Genomic DNA, 17,691 nt, shown 5'->3' on the forward strand with positions numbered 1-17,691 from the left:
AAAAAATATATTTTTATAGAAGTTGTATTGTAACATTTCTCTCTTTGTAAAGAAATCAGTCACCCAATGCTAATTTGCAGTGTTCTGCCATGCCCCACATCTAACAGTGCAATAGGGATCTGTGTCAGAGGAAATGATGGCCCTCTAGTTACACACAACTTATGCAGGATTTTGCACAATCGTTTGCTATTTGTCAATGCTAACCTGCTTCTCGGCAAAAAAGCCACATCAGATGAATTATGGTTTCCTTCTCTTTCTCAGAGCAGCAGTAACCCACGGCCACATCTAGTTAGAGCATAGAGTCGTTAACCATCATTACAGGAGGCTCAGCCTCGACATGAAACTCTTCAGCAGCTCTTTGGCGGGAGACTGAAATAACTGGGTTACTCAGTGTCACATTCATTTTGTGCCCCTCTGTGGGACTGCTGGAAGCCAAATGAAGTTATGGGGGCCTTCAAGGTACAGTAAATTGACTCCTAGGAAAAATTCCTTCAATGTCAGGCTGCTGGATATGTGTGCTATGAAATTTTTAAAATATATATGTATATATGGTTGTAAATCAAGGTGTATGGAAGTCTACTCAGGGATCTGCTCTTCTCCCCACAAAAGATGTTGAGCTTTGTTTGTTTTTCTCCCCTGAGGAGCAGCACCTTAAAATGCCACAAAATTCCAAGAGATATCAGAAAGTAATCTCCTCTGTTCCCTTGTGAGTTTCAAGAGCTAATCCCTGGGGGAAAGGGAAGAATTTTGTGATTTATCAGCTGCCTTGTTTAAACACTTCACAAGTGAATTATTGCAATCTGCATGAAGGACTCAAAGTAACAACTCTCTCTAAACACTGACCATCATTCAATCACTGAAGAAGAGGACAGGAAAATATGACCTGTGTAACATGGCGGTCCTTTTTTTGAAGTCAAGAAGAGATTCATAAAATCACTAAATTCTGCCACAAGTCACTATATTAAAAGTGAAAAACTTGATCAAAGAAGGGACACATTAAGTGGAAGCAATGGACACATATTATTTTGACCAGTAAGATTGACAGATTTTAATGGGATTAGATGGTTGAGATTTCTTATAGTCGGGAGGTCTCTCTGAACAGGGAAGAGAAAATGTTCACTTGTCATTCTTAGATACTTTTTGTCACTGCCTTTATTCTTTATATCCAAGATGAACCTAAAGTACAATTTAAAATACTCCTTGGGACACCGGGATGGCTCAGTCAGTTAAGCGTCTGCCTTCGGCTCAGGTCATGATCCCAGGGTCCTGGGATGGAGCCCCACATTGGGCTCCTTCCTGAGCAGGGAGCCTGCTTCTCCCTCTGCCTGCCTCTGTCTCTCTCTCTGATAAATAAATAAAATCTTAAAAAAAATATTAAGATACTCCTAAGTAAAACAATCCTGGTTGTCTATTGTTCTCTTCTAAGAAGAGGGAATCAAATTTGCTCCTACCTGCCCAATAGAAATAAAATAAAAACAAAAATGAAAAAAATCCAACCTGCATCAGTGCCATGAGAGGAAGAAAAAGAAAAAAAAATACCATAAAAACAGTAAATTGTACTCATGATAACCTGTCTTGGAAATATCACCTTGTACTCAGTGAAGAAAGAATGTGAAAAGTGACAATTTTTTCCCCCACTGATTCCTAGGAGGGGAGAAAAATAGTACATTCAAACAATGAGACAATAATGCATTTTGTAGTAATACTGGAAGTCCTTAGAGACTTCTAAAGACAACATTGCTTACTGAGTATTATGTATTATCAGACACTACCCTACACACTTTCTATAAATTATCACTTATAATAACTACCAACTGATAGTTAGTATTACTATACTGCTATTTTCATTTTACAGAAGAGGAAATTTGTTGTGTAAAGATCGGAAATGTAGCCAAAGCATTATAGCTACCGATTTGTGCTACTGGGGCTTCAAATCCAGATCCACGAGAGTAAAACCTGTGTTCTCTCCTTCATATTAGAGTGATTCCCAACATACTGGCCCCAGCATCAGAGAAACAATGGAGGGCGTATCTTAGCAATACTGTACGGAGCTACATGGTATATGAAGGGAATTTCTAGACATGGTCTCCAGTTTTGTATGGGGTTTGGAATTTAAGAACCACCCTGATACGAGCAAATGAAAGACTGTATTTATATAATTGACTTATATACAAATTAAATTAGCAAATAGGCAGGTGTTCCCGATCAGAAGACTTCCCACCATTATCCTACCCCGAAGGAAATACACACTTTGCCCTTTCAGGCTATCCTTTGTTTCTCTGTGTTAGCACTGATCTCTTGGTTCTCAGCATATCTCACCTTCTCTCGTTGCTGGTGTCCAGCTGTATGGGGCATAAACTGTATGTACTACACTTGCAAAGGTACAAGCTCATTTTCCTGTTCCTCTTTTTGCAGCTTTACACGCCTCTCGTTCTTTCACAGTGTATTCCTTTTTTTTTTTTTTGGTGGGCAGCAAAGCAAGGTTTATTGAGTGATAACAAAGTGATACTACAAAGCTCCCAAGGAGGGAGGGGACCCAAGAGGGTTGCCCAGTGTATTCCTTTTTCTCTTCCTCTTGGCCACTGGTGACTCTACCAACCCTGAAACTTGAGTATCATTGGAAATTTCTCATGGGGCTCTGGATCCATTCTGTCATCCAAGCCAAAATGGTATTCTTCTAAAATGTAAAGACCCCATGTTTGGTGTCTTTTGTCTTCCTGGATCAATCACTTTTTTTGACCATGTTCTCTGTTTTATCTGACTTGACCTTTATTAACAGGTGAGTATGTTTTTGGCCACATCCCTCACTTACTTATACCACAATTCATTCTGGTTCCCTCAACTTGAAACTTCCTATTGCATATCTCCTTCCACCATCTTGTCTTTCTCTCTTACATAGACTGTCTTTCAAACTATCCCATTATCTGCTTGCCCATATGTGATCCTACTTCTGCCAAACAGGAGTAACTTCATAGCTTCATGTGATTTGGACAGAACAATTTTTGCTGCATCAATATCACTATGCCATGAAGAAGTTCCCAAACAGTCCAGTGAAAAATCCACAACTTTTTTTTTTTTTAATCCATAGACTTCAGTGTTGTCCAGAGCCTTTTCTAGAAGAATCCTGGATGTTGAATCTGATCACATATCAGGCCCGCAGTGGCTACCACTTTGGCTTCCTAACTGGGCAGCATTTCGTGTGCCTGTCAACTAAATCATCTCCTTCCAACTGCCCATAACCAGGTTGGCTTGTTTCAATAAAGGGCACTAGGTAAGGATAAAAATCTTGCTCTTTCTTTTACCGTTCTTTCCTCCTCCCTCCTTTCCTTACTTTATACACAATCTATGTGATCTACAAAATATCTACTATTTACCCCACTATGTTATGTGCCCCTTTTTATGTATAAGTTTTATATGCCAACCAGATAGAAGACTCCTGCAGAGCAGAAAACTCATTCTATAATCTGTATGCCCCCAACAGTATCTAGCAAATTAAGCAATAGATTCTCAAAAACTGTTCTTTAATTTGCTCTGCAGAGGGACCTGAATCATTGATAGCATTATTAGGTACTTTTGATAATTTAAAGAGAAAGAGACTCTGCCCAACCTAAAGCCTTTTTTCATAAAATGGAATTTATTTTAAGGAAAAGAAAAACAAAGATATGTCTGGAAACTTTGGCTGAGGGGAAATGGCATTTAAACTTCAACTCCTGGCCCCAATATTGGCACCAAGCTAATATTTAGTTTCTGGAACTCTTCAGTTCATGTGGGTTCCAATTACTCTTACTCTCTTATCAAAAATGTAAGTTACCTTGTAGGATCATACGGAACAGAATATTTACCCATCATTTTCCTAATTAGTTTCCCAAGCAGTAGTCACTATAGTTGAAAACTGTCATTGCTGCATCTTAGAAAACAAGGATCATGTGGAACTAACACTATATAAACACCAAAGTGATCATAAAATGCACATTTTATGTACATACAATAAATTTAACAAATATTAAGGGCTTTGGGGGCACCTGGGTGGCGCAGTCAGTTAAGCATCTGACTCTTGGTTTCAGCACAGGTCATGATCTCAGGGTCATGGGATCAAGCCCCCCAACAGGCTTCATGCTCAGCTGGGAGTCTGCTTAAAATTCTCTCCCTCTGCCCCTCCCCCCATGCTCGAGCACTCTCTTTTTCTCTCTCTCTCTCAAAAAAAAAATCGTTTAAAAATTTTTTTAATTAAAAAAAACGTATATTAAGGGTTTTGGTCCAAATGTTTGTGTTTCCCTAAAAGTCTCATGTTAGAATCTTCCACCCCTTGTGATGAGTGTTAGAAGGGGCCTTTGAGAAGTGATTAGGTCATGAGGATGGAGTCCTCACGAGTAAGATTAGTGTTTGCATAAAAGAAACCCCAGAAAGCTCCCAAGCCCCCCTTCTATCATGAGAAGTTACTGAAGGGGGTCCTCATCCAACCATGTTGGCACTGATGCTGGCACCTTGATCATGGACTTCTAGCCTCCAGGACTGGAAATAAATTTCTGTTCCTTATAAGCTACCCAGTCTGTGACATTTTTGTTATAGCAGCCCCAAAAGACTTTGTTGTCATCTTAACCTATAATGACCAGACTTCAATCTGTTTACCAAATAATTCAGGCACCTTAGTGATATAATTTCAAGTTCGCTAAAATCTATAAAATTAGCTAGATTTTGTTTTGTATTTCGTTCTTAAAAGAAATTTAAATGTGTCCTCTTTAATAACTTTTAATTTCACTAGCTGTCCCATCCTCAGTAACTAAGAATCAATATTATTATAAAATTTCCGTAGTTTATACCATGCACTGTATGTCCCTACCAACCTAATGGAAGGTAATATTCTTTAGCTTTAAAATAATTGTTTTCAATAACAGAAAACGTTCTTTCCCCCTCCTCTGTCATACTCTGCCCCTGGACTCAACCAAGGGTAATGACTATAACACGGGAAATATCTTTGCAGTTTTTCTCTTCTGGGAAGTTTTCTACATTTAACATCTCAAGAGCCCCTTTAAAATAGGTATACTATGGGCTTTTTTTTCTGGATGTACATCATTTACATCAAGTGTCCAGTTAACAGTTTTTCCTGACTTTTTCCACACAAATGGACCTTGTGATCAGCACTTAAAGCACATTGTATCTAGCCTCTCTTGATGCATTAATTTAGTGTGTACAATTTCATTTCTTAAATTCCAGTAAGTCTTCATTTAAAATTCTTTAGTATCTTGAGTTCATGGTATTGAGCAAATTTCTCCTGGCATACGTAATCCCAAGATTATACCCTGAAAATACTAGTTTCTTATGGATGAATGAATCTACTCTACCATCATACTAATTGATGAACATTCATCCCATTTATTTAGTTAACTACTAATAATTGAGCCACTACTATGGACAAGTACCGTGCTAGATATTGAGCACACAAAGGTGCAAAAGAGATAGGCAGCAATCTGTAAAGTGCCACAAACATAATAAACTCGGGAGGCAAATAGGAGGGGCATCTACCTTAACCTTGTGTAGGAGCAGGCTGGGGGTGGGGAGGGGAGAGTAGGGTGTTGGTTAAGAGAACATTCTCTTAGAGGAAAAAAGCCCCAGCTGAAATCTGGAGATTAAGCAGGAATTATCCTGGGAAGTGGAGAGAGTGGGTAACGATAGTTAACACTAACAGTGCCTCCTCTGGGCACCATACTGTTCTGTACATACAGCAAATCATTGAATCTTCCAAATAAGCAGGCAATGCAGGTACTATGAGAACATAGAGACAAGGAAGCTGCAGCACACTGAAGTTAAATAATGCTTGAGGTCACACAGCTGGTAAATGCAGAGTTCGAGTTCAAGTCCGAGCATCTGAGCCTTGCCTATAGTGTCTTTTCCAGCAGAGATAACACAGCCCCAAGGGCAGCCATTAGAATAGAGCCTACATTTGCTGAGCACTTTGCAAAGTCCCAAGCATGCAGGACCCCATTTATCCCTCATATTATCCTATGAATTAAGTGCTGTTATTTGCATCCTTGTTACAGACATAGATTCAAAAGCTTAAAAATGTTAAGTGACCACAATGAGATACCACTCTATACCCACTAGGATGGCTGTTAAAAAAAACAAACAAACAGAAAGTTCCAAGTGTTGATAAGGATGTGGAGAAATCGGAACCCTCGTACATTGTTGGGAATATAAAATGCTGCAGCCACTGTGGGAAACAGTTTAGTGGTTCCTCAATAAGTTAAGCATAGAATCACCCTATGACCCAGCCATTTCACTCTTGGGTATGCACCCAAAAGAACTCAGTACAGGTGTTCAAACAAAATATTACACATGAATATTAATAGCAACACTATTCACAATAGCTAAGAAGTGGAAACAACCCAAATGTCTGTCAACTGAGGAATTGTTAAACAAATGTGGTACATCCATACAGTGGAACATTATTCAGCCATAAAAAGGAATGATGTACTGATACATGCTACAATCTGGGTGAATCTTGAAAACATAATGCCAGGTAAAAGAAACCAGACACAAAAGGTGACATACCATATGATTCCATTTATATGAAATATCCAAAGTTGGTAAATCTATAAAGAGAGAAGGCAGATTAGTGGCTGCCAAGGACTGCAGGGAGGGGGATGAGAAATTATTGCTTAATGAGTCTCGACATTTCCTTTTTGTGGTGATGAACATGTCTGGAACCAGCTAGTGGTAATGGTTGTACCACATTATGAAGGGGCTAAATGTTACTAATGGGAGATCTTATGCTACTTGTATTTTACCAAAATGTTTTAAAAGAGAAAAAAGATGGTCAAAAAGAAAAAAAGTTGAGTAAGTTGCTCAGGGCCGCACAACACATCGAGGAAAAGTTGCCTTTGAAATCAGGTAGGAACACACACATTGCAGGAGTTCCAAATTGTTTGATGCGACTGCAGTGAAGCATGAATGTCAAGGAGCGAAAGAAGGGCAAAGGATGAAGCAGGAGGAGGGATCAGAGTCTCCACGGTGAAGATACCTTGGAAGGTTGGCGGAGGCAAGCCTAGCAACAGAGACACAGGCATGGGGACACTCCAGAGGAGAGAAGGGTCACCAACCCATCACTTCCATCATGATCTTCCCCTGTGACCCAGTGACATGGTCCACACAGGAAGGGGCATTCTGGGTTTCTGGATTGAGAACGTGACCTCCAAAACAGAATAGACATAGCAGCTGCTCTGTAGCCAACTGCCACTTCTACCTGCAGAGTAAAATTAGAAATATTCACTTCTGCACCTCAAATACCTCTTCTGTCAAATGAGGATAACAATGATAATTCCTATTTCATAGATTTGCCCAAGGACCAAATGAGTTGATATATGCCAAGTCCTTGGTGATAATGCCTGGCACAGTCTACTACTGTTTTGTTATTATTACCTTGATGGTTTCTATAAAACATCCCTGAGATCTTTTCATGTTTATTATGTAGGATAAAACTGGGCGCTGTCTTATATGGAATGTTCCCCACGCACACTGCACATTTTGCTAACCTGGGACTGATCATTGAAACCTGATCTCATGGGAACTAGCATTACCCACCATTTCAGTGGGTTTTTTTTTACAACCACCATATAAATTTCCTTCCTGGTTACTTTGATAACAGAGAAAGAAATGTTCTTGTCAGGTTAGTCTGTACTTGTCAACATATAATTTAGTGGCACTAATTAGGAGACTCCTAACAAATGTTTAATATAATACAATAAAATAATGAACTCTACCAAATAGTTCAGGTAGAAAATGATTTTTCAGACTTTCCAGCAAAAACCTATGCTTTTTGTCATTACGTGCTATGTAAACATTGAGATCTTTCCTACAAACACACAATGAACAAGGACAGAGGCAGTGAAACGTTGATCATTTTGCTTCTGCAACTGTCTGTCATGTTTTAGGACTTCTGCCCCAAGATCCACGAATCAGCTATGGCTCACACATCCTCAGGTAAGACATGTATCAGTAAAACGCAAAAATGAGCCCTCTTCACTGTAACCCGGATCCAGGAAAGGAAAATTTAAGTCTTGACATGTGAGTCTGTGAACGACCACACTGTGATAAACAGTTCATTAATCCTATTTATCAGACTGTGAAATAAGCCAAAGTCACCATAGGCAAGTAACAGTAGAAACAGGCTTTTAGAAAAACAAGGAGGTGTTTGTGGTTCTTTCATCTAAACCAGAGGTTTAGACTTTTTCTGTAAAGGGTCCAGAGTAAACCTCTTAGGCTTTGCAGGCCCTGAAGTCTCTGTCACAACTACTCAGCTCTGTCATTGTGATGTAAAAATATCCTTAGACAATGTGCAAGTGAATGGGCCTGGCTGGGTTCCAATAAAACTTTATTTACACAGGCGACAACATGGATGAAACGTGAAAGCATGGTAAGTAAGCCAGACTCAGAAGAGTCAATATATGATTCCACTTATATGAGGTATCTAGAATAGAGACAGAAGGTAGAATAGTGGTTACCAGGGGTTCCAGGGAAGAAGAAATGGGAAGTTAGTGCTTAATGGATATGGAGTTGCAGTTGGGGATGATGGAAAAGTTCTAGAAATGGATAGTGGTAATGATTGTACAACATTGTTCATATAATTAATGCCACTGAACTGTACGCTAAAAAATGGTTAAAATGGTAAATTTTATGTTACGTCTATTTTACAATTAAAAAGAAAACTTTAACCCCTGAAACAAATAATACATTATATGTTAATTTATTGAATTTAAATTTTAAAAAAAGAAAAGGAAACTTTATTTTACAAAAACATGCAGCTGGCTCTCCGGCCATAGTTTGCCAACTCCCTGATGCAAACTACCCTTTGTCCTGCTGACTGTGCTCCTTTCATTGCTTCATACATCTTTGCTGTTGTTTCTGCTGCTGCACTGGCTCTTTTTATTCTTTTTTTTTAAGATTTTTATGTATTTGTTTTAGAAAGAGAGGGAGTATGTATGTGAGCGGGGCAGGGGGGAAGTGGGAGGGGTGGCAGAGGGAGAGGGAAAGAATCTCAAGTAGATTCCACACCAAGCACAGAGCCTGACTCGAGACTCAATCTCATGACACAGAGATCCAGACCTGAGCCAAAACCGAGTCAGAGGCTTAACTGACTGAGCAACCCAGGTGCCCCTGCACCTGCTCTTTATTTTATTCCTTGACTAAGCCATACAGTCAAAATGTTGCCTTATGTACAAAGGAAAAGAACCATTTGCATTTACCAGAGGCTACTATTCTTTCTAGAGGTAGTCCATCCTAGAAGCCACAGCTTTAGCAGAGGCAGATCTAGAGCTATAAATGAGTATGCTGTTCTTTGTATACAAAACTGACCATTGTAACCAATATTGCACCATATGTTAACTACCTAAAATTTAAATTAAAAAAATAAATAAAATTAAAAAAAATTTTTTAAAAATGACCGTCATGACACAAAAACATAAACTTGAGCAGGTTTCCACTTCTTCTGGCAGATCTACAAAGCCTTCGCTTTCCCTATTTCCCAATTTCCCTAGGTTCTCAGTGGCCAGTGGCGTAGATTAGAATGCTAGTGTTAGAGCTCGTGGGTTGTGGCTGTCAGAACTCTTCTCTTTGTGAAGGTGACGGGCTGTAGCACACAGGCTGAACCCTCTGCCTTGAGTCATCACTCTGATCTAACCAATTAGGTCAACTGACCTTGAGTTAATCATCTCCAGAAGACAATGATGAGTGTTGACCTCTGAGGACAAACCTGATTCTTCAAAGTAGAAACCCAGGCAAACAAAAATGTTCGTATTTTTAAAGGGAACCTATTTAGAAATGAATATTTGAAGATACATGTATTATTATTGGAAGATACTTTTAAGTGGTCGCAGCCAGTGTATTAGGACCTCTTAAAAATTGGAATCCCTGGGGTGCTTGTGTGGCTCATTTAGTTAAGTTTCTGCCTTCAGCTCAGGTCATTATCTCAGGGTCCTGGGATCGAGCCCCATGTCGGACTCCCTGCTCAGTGGGAAGCCTGCTTCTCCCTCTCTTTCTGTCCCTACCCCCTGCTTGTGCTCTTTCTGTCTTTCTCTGTCTCTCTCTCAAATAAATAAACAAAATCCTTAAAAAAAAAAAATTTGAATCCCTAATTAAGGGGCGCCTGGGTGGCTCAGTCAGTTAAGCATCTGCCTTCGGCTCAGGTCGTGTTCCCAGGGTCCTAGGACCAAGTCCCACCTCGGGTTCCCTGCTCAGCAGGGGGGTCTGCTTCTCCCTCTCCCTCTGCTGCTCCCCATGCTTGTGCTCTCTCTGTCAAATAAATAAAATCTTTAAAAAAATAAAAGAATCCCTAATTAACTTCAGAGTCTAGTCCATCAAAATTGATGATCTAAGAGTTGACCAGGGTAAGCTACCTTTGACAAAGCCACAATAGTAAGAATAATAAATTCTCCATCTTTAACTAATGAAGTGAAAATTATTTTTACTGATCTAAGAGAAGACAAAGCTCTTGATTCCCAAAGCATTTTTACACAAAGAAAAAACATTACTTTTACTATGTTACTTATTATGCAACATTTTTAAAGCACCCTTCGTACGTGCTTAAAAGACTAAAATCGTATGACTTGTACACTTCAGTAATTCTTAGTGTTTTTCTTTTTCCTCTAATTTCTATAATAAATCTTTGCATGTCAATGTAGAAAAGACATTGAATTGGAAAGTTTCAAAAGTGCAAACATCAGATAACCTCAATAATGTCATTTGATACCAAAATAGATTGCTTTAAATTTTTAATGCTGTTCCCATTTTTTCTTTCAACACTTAGCCCCGCTACCAATAAAATGCTAATTGATTGAAAACAACTTACTGGACTTTGTGAGGATAAATATTGTTTTCAAATCACAAAGCAGAATATATTTATATCCAAAACCCCACTTTCTTTCAGTCCTATTAATCTGAACATAGTAAAAATTGTGTTAAAATATTTAATAAAAAAATGCTGAAGCATGACTTTGATCGTCTACTTTAGCTGGAAACCTATTGTAGTCTACACATCGTGCAGATTCTCAGATATAAGGGGGAAGACAGAGAGCAATGATGTCTGGAAATTTATGGTCACCACAATGATTAGGTTACAACATTCATTTCTAAGCACATGAAGTATTTACACATCACTTGAAAAATCACTCCCGTTTCCGGGATGTTACCTGTTGACCTTTGAAAGTGGAAGCAAGTGAATTTTGCCATCAGTATCCTTCTTTCATTTTGAAGTTTAATATACCATCATTGGTTCTCCAATATCCATGGTGCCAATTTCCCACTGATGTCTTATATCTTGGGTTTCTTTTCCCCCGTTAGAAAAGTATCGTGATGAGATCGGGGAAGTAACTCGGAGCACAGAAAGCCCATGTAATTACACGGTGTTCCCAGCACAATTCACAACGTTCTGACACTGGATATCAGCACAAGGATAAGTAAGAGCAAAAAGCTTGTCAAAGAAGTTTGGCGGTGAGGGCAGCCTCAGGTGAAGGGCAGGAGGGTTTCTAAGCAAAGGTGGATGGGAATACTTGGAAATCAGAACGTATATGTGGAAAATAATTTGGCTTCTGATCATTGCTAGGATGTCTTTCTGTGAGGCTGTTTTCTTTTAAGAAGACAGAATGTCTTGTACATAAAGTGAAATGCTTCTCTTCTGAGAAGAAACATTCACAGAAAGCGTTGTTTCCAAACACAACAGGACATGGACAATTGTTAGGATTACATAAATAATTTCTTTCTAAAAACTGCTTACAATTCCACGTTTTGACAGGACGTGACCAGCTACACTAATTGGACTCACGCAAACACAGCTTCCGAGTTTCCTATTGAAAGTCGAGGGCCACCCTGTTAGTATTTCTCCAGCCTAACTATTGCTCTCCAGGGTCCGAAGTGCTTGCTGAGTTTCCAAAGCACCTGTTTTTGTCCTTCTGAATCATGCGTCTCTCACTATGCATAAAAGGAGCTGGGACAAATACGTTCCTACAAACCCAGGTGTTATGACCCTCAACCGTTTTTTCTTTGGTTTGTTTCTTGATTTTGAATTTCCTGCCATGAGCCAGTCTGTGGTCCCTTTGCATAGCTATTAAAACCCACCCCCAGCTGCTGACAATCACACTGAACAGCTCTGGCTAGCTGAATGTGAAACTGAGAGCACAAGGAAGACTTCCTACCCTGTCTCTGAAATTCCTTGGCCTCAGAGGCAGCTCAGATCACAAATTTAGCCAAAAATCACTACTGACACCAATCTCTAGGACTCTGAGCATCAAGATAACTGTTATTAGCAAGTATCAGTTGCTGCCCTGTATCCTGTAGATATAGCTGCCTCAGTTCTCCAACGAGCAAATTAGGCAGCCATCATCATCTTCCCTTCACAGGCATGGAAACTGAGGCTAAGGGGGGCTAAGGAGCTTGTCCAAAGCCTTCCTGCCTTGTCGTAAACACTGAGAGCGGGATTTAATTTGCTAACACCAAATCCTACGCTCCCTCCGTCACATGGCATCAAATGTCACCCAAGCCTCCTGGCTCGTTCTTCTGGATGTGGAAAATCTGCAAACGTTGCCATTGTAAAAAGTTAAAATTTTAAAAGCAATCTACAAAAAGCTGTATGTGCAGTATGTACTACAGGCTGCTGATTTACTTTAATGTATTATAGTTTGCTAATGCTTAAAATATAGAAAAAGACTGAGAGCTAATACACCAGCATATTAACAGTGATTATCTTTGGGCAGATGACTGGTAATGTTTATTTGTTTCTTACACATTTCTTTAACTTACAAATTTTCTATAACAAATATGATCCTTTTCAATTTAATATTTATTTAAAATGCAAGCAATGTCACTGTGTAAATGCAAATGGTATAATGGAATGGGTTTTCCAGAGTGACTTATGCATTTGTCATGTTGTCATGTTCAATTGACAATTATCATTGGGCTTAGCATGTCAGTGAATATTTTAATGTCCAAGGGAGGGCTTTTATATGCAAAGTGAACCACTTAGAGCTGTCTAAATATGCAATTTGTGACTGTAGTTAATTAAAAGACTAAATTTTACTTAAACCTCTAAATTCAACTTAGAATTTTTGCTACTTGATTAATGAATTAAATCACTTTTATTAAAAATAAGCACAATCACTTTTACTTATATTTTTATTAATTTTAATAAACTCAGTATATTAAATGATCTCATGTCATTACTAAAACCCATGCAAGAAGTCTTATTTCACTAAATTTCCTTAGACATTTTAACTTACATATGCAAATTTAATTTTTTTCCTCAAGTACATCATATTCCTAATAAGGCCAGGTTATAAACTAAAGCAGTCTTTGTAAGTTCTTAAGTAGCTTTTAGAAATATAACAAATTGAATTTACAACTTTAGTAAGCATTCTAACACTGTTTTTAAGCTTAATTAATTACATTCCCAAATGCATGTCAGATTTAAGTCACAAGTGGCAATCAGGCGTTCCTAATTAAAGGAACAAGGCAAAAAATTAGATCCTCTAACATGTCAGACAATCTCTAACATGACATCTCTTGGACATTTCAAAACTATGTATAAGAAAAATACATTATTATTGTGACTTAAAATATGTTCCACATAAACGGACCACAGCAGTATTAATATTTTCTATAGATTTATTTCATCATCTCCTTACTTATTTTTACAATTTTCTGTGTTTGCAAAGTCATTTATCCAACTACAGAGTGAAAATTACTATCTCCAGCAGGACCAGGTTCCTTGGGTAAAGATTCAAAACTAAGATACAGCTACAGATCTGGGTAATTAGTCTGAATTTGAGGATGAGAATGTGGGATCAGATTAATGCTTCTTTTTCCAAACCAATGCTGCTTGCCACATCAACAGGGGAACCACAAAAGAAATAGTTTTTACCTGCCATATGGTTTTATGCCCTTCTAAAATATATTCTCTGGGTATATTTCAAATTTCACCTTTATATTAATTTTTTCAACTTTTTATCGACTGATTCAGATAGACAGAATTCTATACCACCCACATGGAATCCAGCTAATTGCCTTCAATTATAAGAGTTAATTGAATTTCGTACCCCTTCATAGTTATTTCACCCTTTTTATATGTTACTCATTATCTATTTCTTTGACCACTATTTGATGGCCACTCTATTAACAGTATGATAGATTACTTACAGATTACACAGGTGTATGCAACATGCTTATAAATTGCTTTAGATCAGGCTTCTAGCACAGGAAAATATTGTTTCCATGTTAATTTATCAAAATTACCTTTAGGTCACAGTTTAAGCTCAGCTACTTACCCTGGCCACCAACCCCTAAGGCCAGCCATAGACCATCTAAATTAATCATCCAATAACAATCTTTTCCACATAAGCATGAAGTGTTACTCATCATAAATGTAGGATTTTGTAAACCCACTGCAGCACACCTAATTAACCTCATTTTTGTCATTGTTTCCAGAAAGTCTAAGCTGTCTACGTTAGATGCATAATAGAAATTGTAATCAACTGCCAAATTAGCATAACAATATTTAATTTACCATTGCTTATTACGATAATTGAGGTTGTTTCCAATTTTTAATATTATAAATAAAATCAGAGTGAACATGTATTGGATCATGAATATAGTTTTATTCTGTTGGATTATGTCCTTAGAAAAAATTCCCAACAGTAATATTACTCAATGAGCAGATGGACTTAGTTTTGGATATTGATGGGAATTGCCTTTAATGCTTTCCCAAAAGCTTGTTTGATTACAATTTTGTCAATATTGTGTTTATTTGTTTTGTTTGGATGTTCTTTAATTTGAACAAATTCATTGATGTTAAGTGATACTAAAATTTGGCTTTGAGTCCTAGGGGCAATAGATTTTTTAATAATATTTATTTGCTATTTGCATTTTCGTTTATGTGGTTTACCTGCTTATAGTCTTTGTTCATTTGCTACTAGGTCTTAACATTTGTCTTTAATTCATGTTAATTCTTTATATATTATTACATTAACCTATCAGTATTCATATCTTATACAATCTGTTTTTCTATTAATTTAAGTTTTATTATATTTTATACTTAAAATGATTTCTTTTAATTTCTATGGCAATGAATCTAACAATCTTTAATGATTATCTAGCTCTATTTTAAGAAATAGAATCTATTTAAAAATGTATGTTTGCTCCATGAGGGCAAGAACCTAATTTATTTGTAAGAATCTCTACAATCTTACACACAGCTTGGCACATAGTGGATACCCATCCATTTTTCTCCTAGTTAAAAATATACAGCATTTCCTAAAATGTTTGGCAATTAAATACATTTTGGAAACACTGAAAATTAGTCTACTTTATGAGATTTACAATGCATGTTCTTTTGGTCTGGTTATTTAAAAAAAATAAACACAAATCCTGTTTAACTTTCTTTAACCCAAAAGTATATAACATTTAACCATAGAATATTCATTGATTAGCATCATAGAGCAAATGCCCAATAGAATAGGCTTTTCAATTATGTACTAATGTCATAGAACACTCATTTACCTAATTTGTTTATTAATAAAAACATATTTAAGACAGATATTCACATAGAAAGTATTGCAATGGCCTCTAATGGACAAAGAAGTTTAATAAAGTGGTTTTAAGTAATGCGAGAAAGTTTTATTCTTATTGTTGTGAGGCTTTTTTTTTAATGTGTTTTCTCTCACAATCTATTTTGACAATCACTATTGGTATATGATTGACAGATGTTTATTTGAAAACCTCACACTAATGCATATATAAATACTATGATCGGATCAATCAGATTATGGACAACAGAAACTGGATATTTGCTTCTAAAAGGGTTAATTGTAAAATTCCTTCATAGAAATCTTTAAAAAATAATTATAATTAATAAATGTTTAGATTTTTCTTTAGAAAAGCATTAAAACTTAAATTTATAGCCCTTCTGTAAAGTCAGCATTTTGAGGTAGAACACTTATTTCCTCTCTTCAATGACTATTAGTTAAGTTATGAAATCCTTTTCTGCTTGAAATACATAATTTGTCCATCCAAAATATCTGGATTATTGGACTTCAAGTTTCTGCTATGAATTTTGAAAGATGGGAGGAGTATCACTCTTATCTAAACAACAACAAAAAAGTGGAAAATTCTCAAAATCATAACTTTTCTAAAGCTGAGATCTGAGGACAACCACTTAGCCTGAACTCAAAGGAAAGACCAGAAATCCAAGAGACAGAATGCGATCATTGACTTACTTGGGGCAGAGCACAAATGAAAATATGTGACATCCATATAGGTGGGTAAGAAGAATTTCTGTACAATTTTTAACAAAATGCTCGAGTCACAGTGTCAACTAGCATGATACTGTAAAACCCATGGAAATTGCAGATACGGGGAAATCCACACCCACTCATGGGCTCTTCTTTACACATCTTTGTTTGATGCTCATGTGAGAGATTGAAGACATGGCAGGAAACAAGTGAAAGCCTCGCTTATGATGCAGATGTAGAGGAGGGAAGTTGTCACCACTGTGGGAAAGACAGGAAGCCCTACTAAGGCTCTTCTCTCCTATGGACAGGAGCCTTATGCTAAAGGGATCAGAAAACCCCAAGGCTTAAAAATAATACATCAATAAATCAAAACAAAATAAAAACATACACCTAGAAACTTCATATTCCAACTTCTTTTAATAAAAATAAAATAATAAATAAAAATTTTAAAAAAGCACAAATATAAACCAGCAGATTTCTGCCTCTTAATAATCTTAAAACATAACTAGAGCTATGTTGTGAAGTTATAAAGTCAAGAAGTGAAAGAAAATGAGATGGGGGCGCCTGTGCAGTGCAGTCGCTTAAGGGTCCAACTCTTGGTTTGGGCTCAGGTCATGATCTCCTGGTTCATGAGATGGAGCCCTAAGTCAGGTTCCATGCTCCCTGTCAAGTCTGTTTGAAGATGCTCTCCCTCTGCCCCTCTGCCCCCTTGAACACGTGTGTGCTTTCTCTCTCTCTCTCAAATAAATACATAAATCTTTAGAAAAAGAAAAGAAAATGAGATGGAATAAGAACTGCTTAGACATGATAAATATCAATTAAAATGTAATGATGAGGTTATGTAGAGATTTATTTATTTAATTTCGGTAGGCTCCATGCCCAGTATGGAGCCCAATGTAGGGCTGGAACTCACGACCCCTGAGCTGAGATCAAGAGCCAGACACTTAACCAATTCAGCCACCCAGGCGCCCCTCAAGTTATGTAGAGAATTATTAACTGGAGAGGAGGATATCTACTTCAAATATTGTGGAAGCAGGGGCATCTCAGGGGAGGCTATTTGGATGAGATATCAGTTTTGAACTGTATCTTATAGAATGGAGTCAGCCAAGTAAAAGCAGACTTGGGAGAAAAAGGAAGGAGGATGTTGGAGCGAATAGTGTGCACACAAGCAATGAAGGCCTGGGATAGCAGAATATGTAAATGTCAAAAGTTCAGAATGTTAATGTTGAGAAAGTGACAGAGAAGTGGACCAAAGCCAAATCATGATGAAATTTTCATGTAATACTAAAGGGCTTTGTTTTTTTTTTTCCTGAATACAATGTAGAGCTTTTGCAGAAATTTAAGAAGAGCTAAGACATGATAATTTTGCATTTTTTAAAAGGTAGTCCTGGAATCAAAATGGAATATAAGTTGGAGAAGAACA

At 37.4% G+C, this 17,691-nt stretch overlaps 1 long non-coding RNA gene across 2 annotated transcripts in view; it reads left to right on the forward strand.

The window, feature by feature from the left end:
• The first annotated feature begins 269 nt into the window (after window positions 1-269).
• LOC141373870 (uncharacterized) overlaps window positions 270-17,691 on the forward strand; it is a 37,820-nt gene continuing 20,398 nt past the window's right edge. Inside the window, exons 1-3 of one of the 2 annotated variants that reach the window (XR_012380247.1) lie at window positions 270-459; window positions 3,089-3,271; window positions 7,929-7,973. This is a non-coding gene — a long non-coding RNA (uncharacterized lncRNA). Of the gene's footprint in view, window positions 460-3,088; window positions 3,272-7,928; window positions 7,974-17,691 lie in introns of those variants that run through there. The other variant, XR_012380246.1, reaches the window with a different exon arrangement.

The sequence above is a fragment of the Callorhinus ursinus genome, unplaced genomic scaffold (genome assembly GCF_003265705.2).
Source record: "Callorhinus ursinus isolate GAN/ISIS: 27379988/994484 unplaced genomic scaffold, GSC_fseal_2.0 scaffold12, whole genome shotgun sequence".
In the NCBI taxonomy this organism is placed as follows: domain Eukaryota; kingdom Metazoa; phylum Chordata; class Mammalia; order Carnivora; family Otariidae; genus Callorhinus; species Callorhinus ursinus.